This window comes from Lepidothrix coronata, unplaced genomic scaffold (assembly GCF_001604755.1).
Source record: "Lepidothrix coronata isolate B3197 unplaced genomic scaffold, Lepidothrix_coronata-1.0 Scaffold197, whole genome shotgun sequence".
Lineage (NCBI taxonomy): Eukaryota > Metazoa > Chordata > Aves > Passeriformes > Pipridae > Lepidothrix > Lepidothrix coronata.
This window is the reverse complement of record NW_016690377.1, coordinates 586423-592096: the sequence shown is the minus strand read 5'-3', so window position 1 is coordinate 592096 and position 5674 is coordinate 586423. Positions and strand designations below refer to the sequence as shown.

At 61.6% G+C, this 5674-nt stretch overlaps 1 protein-coding gene across 1 annotated transcript in view; it reads left to right on the top strand.

Moving 5' to 3' along the window:
• Positions 1-2382: 2382 nt before the first annotated feature.
• The window catches only part of PLEKHA2 (pleckstrin homology domain containing A2), a 14639-nt gene continuing 11347 nt past the window's right edge, over positions 2383-5674 (top strand). The window contains exon 1 of the mRNA XM_017831910.1: positions 2383-2434. The gene's annotated coding sequence lies outside the window, so the exon portion shown is untranslated. The remainder of the gene's footprint in view (positions 2435-5674) is intronic.

Sequence of the window (5674 nt, the reverse complement as noted above, 5' to 3'; positions counted from 1 at the left end):
GAGCAGGAGGTGGCTTCCTCTTGTGGGCAGGAGCGAGACCTTTTTATTCCACATCCGTACCGGGACTCAGCTCTGCTTTCTCCTCTCCTCCCGCAGTGAACCCCTCGGTTCCCGGGAGTGCCTGACCCCCCCCGTGTCGCGTTGCCTTTCCTTGCAGGCAGCGTCATTAAGTCCTGCTCCTACAAGTCCTTCTGTGACCAGGCGCGCCGCGGCGGCTCCGGCGGGGCCACCGTGCGATGCTGCTTCACCGACGACTGCAACGGGCCGGCGCGGGGCTCCCGCAACGGCGGGGGGGTCCCGCCGCCGCCCCTGCCCAGCCTGCTGGCCGCCGCGCTGGCCGGCACGCTGCTGCTGGGCTGGCTCTGAGGGCCCGGCGGGGTGGCCGGCCCGGCGTAGCTGCTCGCTGCTCTAGCCTAGGGATGCGCGGGCGGGGGGCTCTCTGCGCGGGAGGGGTCCCGCCGCCACCAGTGCAATAAACGCTGCCGCTGAGAACCGTGTTCGCAGCCTCTCATTGACAGGGAAACCAGAACGGCGACGGAACGTCCTGGAACGGAGTGGGTTGGCTCCTGGTGCCACCCTGGGGGGCTTTGCCAGGCAGAGCACGGAGGGCCCAGAGCAGATTCCCCCATCTCAGCTGCCCCAACAGAGATGCCTTTGGGCTGCTCTCTGCTAGCTTGAGACTGTGGGAACCAGTTTCTTTCCTCTTGTGGCTGCAAAGACATGGGGCTAAAGGTCTGCTAGAAAAACCACCAGGAGTGCTTGGTGTATCTTGGTTTTGTGAGGGAGGATGGTAAAAGTGAGTGAACAGAATGAGGAGAAGAAAAAGGGGAATGATGAACAGAGAGGAGGATGGCTGGGACCATGGGAATTTGACTGCAAGAATAATGCAAGGCAAGGAGCAAACAGCAGCCATCTGCCCCAGTCAACACACAAGGAAAAGGGGAACAGGTACTGAAACCAAAAAGAGCAAGTTTGAACAGAAGAAAAGAAGTAATTTGGCACCCTCGTTTCCAGCCACGGAACTCCCAGCTGGAGGATGCTGCTGGAACAGAGGCTTTGGTGAGTGCTGGAGGGTGAGAAAGTCAGAAGTCCTGGAGAACATAGATATGGAGTCTTGTGAGGGTAAACACCAGACAAGAAGGACGCTGAGCTGCTGCCACTGGAGGGGAGTGCCTGGAAAGCAGATTATTCCCTGTCTGCTGTGAGTCCTGCTCCTTCCCCAAGGCACATGAAAGGTGTTCTCCTGCAGGGGCTCTGGGTGCTGGTGGGATCTCCAAAGGCCCTGGAGTAGAGACATGCCCTGCCCTGGGACTCCTCTCATGCTCCTACATCTGCTAATGGGGTGTCTCAGCGAGTCCCGGGGCTGCTCGCACCCCCCGACAGGCTACAGCAGTAAAACGCATTGGAAAAATCCATGAGGAGAACTGCCAGGCTCTCGGAACGAACAGAGGGCAGCGCTGTGACTCGCTGCCGTGTGACCGTGCACGGAGCACAGCGCTGCCCCGGGCTCCGTCGGGTCACAAGGGCTGCGAGAGATGCCTCGGTATAAAAATACTCCGTGGAACAGTTTAGTCTTTGCAAAGGGAGGGATGGCGAGAGCGGGAGGCAGCGGTGGCAGGGCAGGGCGTGGGAGCTCCGGCGAGGATGCCGGGAGCAGGCAGCGAAGGCAGCGGTGGGGAGGAGAGGACACGCGTGGGACGGACGAGGGTTGCGGGTGTCCCTGAGCCGGGCTCCTGAGCAGCCTTGGCGGCGACGGCAGTGCCAGGATCGGTTTCATCCGCGCCGGGAGAAAGTGCTTCGGGGCCAGATGCAGTTCCGGAGAGAAAGCGGGGGCTTCCCTTAGACGGCACGGGGGCAGGGGTGTTTGCTGCTCCCCAAATCCACCCTGAACTCCCTCCAGCCGCAGCTTTCCAAAGGGATGCTCCTGCAGGAACCACGACCCAAACTGGGCAACTCAGCTCCATCAGTGCCAGAGTCCAGCACACGCTGAGCGGTTTTGAGCGGGGTCTGGGGGCAGTCACCGGGAAGGACCCGAGCCTGGCACTGGGCGGCCCTGGGGGGCGCAGGGAACCCGCAGCAGGCTGGTATCGGGGCTGGCACCGGGCTGGTCCCAACCCCTCCCCGCGGCGGCGGCGGCGCCGGACACGGACGGAGGGCGATGGGACGGAGGACACCGACCCCCCGCCCCACGGAGCCGCCCCGCACTCACATCCGGGGCCGGGTTTGCTAATGACAGACGTAATTAACCCGGAAAGAAGCGACGGCGGAGCCAGGGGCACACCCCCTCCGCCGCCCGCCCGCCCGCCCTCCTCCCGCCGCCGCCCGGCGTGCGCAGCGCCCGCAGCCCCGGCCCGGCCACCGGCCCCGCCGCTCCGCCGCCCCCCGCCCGCTCCGCCGGCCATGCGCGGGGGGCGCAGCCCAGGGACGCCGCGGGGTGAGTGCGGGGGCCGCGCGTGTCCGCGGAGCCGCCCGTGGGCAGCGCTCGCTCCCGGGCTCTTCTCGAGGGACCCCGCGGGGCGGGCTGGGAGCCCCCCCTGCCCCGTCCCCATCCTCCCTCCGGCCCCCTTCCCCCGGCTCCCCGGGCTTGCGGGGCGGCGGGAGGCGTCGGTGCCCCCGGCGGAGAGAGGGGCGGGGAGGCGGCCCCAGGGTGGTCCCGGGATGTGTCGGAGACTTCGGTCGCTGCAGCTGGAGCGTCCGTGCCCGGGCTGGGCTCGAGCCCTCCCAGTGCGAGCGGCTTCTGCCCGGCGGTGCCTGCAGTGAAGGGTCGGGGACGGGGAAGCGGGGGGCAGCGAGGGGGGCTCCGCCGGGACGGACGAGGTTTGGGGAGCAGAGGAGTCCCCGTAGGAGCCCCGGGAGTACTGTGGGCACCATCGCCGCCGAGAGTCTGTGGGGTTGGAAGCAAACGTGCGGCGGGTTTCAGGGATCTGCAGCTATTCTCTGAGCTCCCCGACTCTTCGTGGCCAGATAAAGAGCTGTATCCTGGCTGCTCCCAGCCTGCTCCCAACAGGTTAATCATTTCATTAAGGCAAATGTCTGGAATTAGCAGGAGCGATCTGCTGGGCTCTGCCTACCCCGTCCGTCTCGCGGGTCGGGACAGACGTCGCCGCGCGAGCTCTTGGAGCTGCTCTGCAAGAGCAGGTCGGAGGAAGTGGAGCTGCCGCGGCTGCGGCTCAGCTCGTGGGGCAGTGGGGCACCGGCCATCGCAGCTCCCAGCCCTTCCGAAACGGGGGGTCCTCCTGCACCCCAGCCGCTACCAGGGCAGCTCGGGCAGACAGGCGTGAGAGAGGAGGAGGAGGAGGATGCAGTGGCTGCCCTCAGGTGTGATGGGTGCTGTGGAGTGAAGTGCCAGGGAGATGGCTCTGGCAGCGCAGCTGTGATGCTCCAAATGTCGGGTCTCCCGCTGCCTCGGGTTTTCCTGCAGCAGAGTGTCCCTGGGTCACTCCTGTGGCTGTAGCTGTGCTGGGAGCAGGACAGAGCAGGGCACGAGCAGCCGTGATGGTGTGATGGAATACTGGTGTCCTGGGCTTCTTCCCGGAAAGTCTGGCTGTGTGGCTGCACACGAGGCCTCTGAGCCACCCGTGGCCGCAGAGGGGACTTGGGTGCTGTGTGGACTGTTCCCTGCTCCTCCTGCCTCTCCCTGAGAAGCACATCCCCAGAGTGTTTTGCTGTAAACTTCTTCTACAGACAAACTATTTGCCATCTCATTCACTGCGTCAGGAAAGGGGTTTCTTTTTTATTGGGACATTAGGACTGAAAAAGCTTGAAAGTTGGTTGCTTCAGAGGTAGGAAGGAGTCCTGGTAGTGCACGCCCTCTGATGTGCTTCACTAGGAGATGGCATGCATTCCTAAGCAGGATCTGATAATGAGCTCCTGAGGGTTGGATTCCGTGTAATGCTCGGAAAGTTTGTCATCATTGGGTGGCAGATCAGCCTCTGTGAATCAGGGTGAGCATCATCCATAAATCGTTGCCCCCAGTGCCAGTGTTATGTCCATCGTGTTTCCATACGGGATGTCCTCGGAAGCTGAAGTTCCTCCTCGCTCTGACACCTTCAGGGGCTCATCCACACTTTTAAATGATGCTCCTTTTCTGTTTGGGTTTCACATAGAAATATTTATTATTTATGAGTTGGAATTTACAAAGTGCTGTATAAATAGTCAATGTTGGTGAGAACTGAACATTTTCTGGCCCTCCTGGAGTTCCTGAGCAGAGGGACTGATGTGTTAGCAGAGCTGGAAATGCTAGTTTTATCCTTTTCCTATGGAAAAGTGAAGTTCTCAGTGGCCCCAAGAACACAGACCAGTTGTGTCCTGTGGGATGTGAGGGGCAGGCTGGGGGCTGAGTGTAGGGCAGTCCCAGTCTCCTCTGCCCAGAGGTTTGTGCACATTCAAGTGCAACCTGAGGTCAGCGTGCACAGAAGGGCTGAGCTGTTTTGTGGGGTCCCAGACGAGCCTGTGGTAATGAAGGATGGCAGGGGAGGGACCTAGGGGTTCCCATCAGGGGTCCCATGGGACTGGGGGCTCAGGGCTCATCCCTGCACTGCCTGTGGCACACTCTGCTTATCCTCATCCCTCTCCTAAGCAGAAATGTCTGGACTTTTATTATCAGCAGAAGGAAGAGAGAGTTTATGAGGCTTGCTCTGAATGTGTTGGTGTGGTTGAAGGCACCCGGCAACTGGCTTTTCACGTGCTTCCCCACCACAAAAATAACCCCACAAAAAAGCAGTGAGACACGAAGTGCCCCACATAAACCTTTGCGCTGGGGCACCCATGTTGGGCTAAACCAACCTCTCCCCCTGCAGCAGCACAGTTCCCCTTGAGCCAAGCCCCAATACCCATCTCTGGAACACTGGTGATGAACTGAGGTCCTGACAGCAGGTTGACTTGTGTTCTGCCTCCTCTACCTTTGCAGCTGCACCCCAGCTCTTGCACAACCCTTGCCTCCTCGGGCCCCACTCCACTGCAGCTCAAAAATAGTATTTCCTCCTTTTCTGCATGAGGTCTTTTATTTGTGTGGCTCCGCTTCTGGCACCTGCGTGATCACCCCTCTCCTGCCAGACAAACCACACCGGCTTCGCTCTCATCCTCTGGGTAACGGCCGCCCCCAGCCCTTCCCTCCACCCTGCCCCGTGGATGGGGGGCTCTGCCCGGGCACTGGGACGTGTCCTGCCCACCCACCCGCGGCTCTCAGTGCCGCTTCCACTCCCTGCGTGGGGCTGGAAGTGACTGGAAGTGACGGTGTTCCTGCTGCAGCCCAGGGGGGCTCGGGGGAGACCCTCCGGCTGGGGGACAGTGCCAGGGAGGGGACAGTGCCAGGGAGGGGACAGTGCCAGGGAGGGGACAGTGCCAGGGAGGGCCCATGCCCGTGGCAGACCTGGGGGCACGGTGTGGCCCCGCTGTGATGGGTCATTGTTTGCCCTGCTGACTCGGCATCCTGCCTGCACAGATTTTCTGCTGGAGTTGCAGATTGTTTCCCATTTCCTGGGATGTGCTCGGGCTCTCTTTAGCGCACAGTCTGCTTCGGGATTATTTTTTGCCACAGTTCCCAGGGATCTGGTGTCTCACGTCAGATCCTTTGTGGCTACTTTGTCCTCTCTCACAGGGGTTGGTGGCTCTTGGGGCTGAGTGATGGGTTGGTAGGTTATCCCTTTCCTCTCCCTCTGGTGAGCTCAGATGT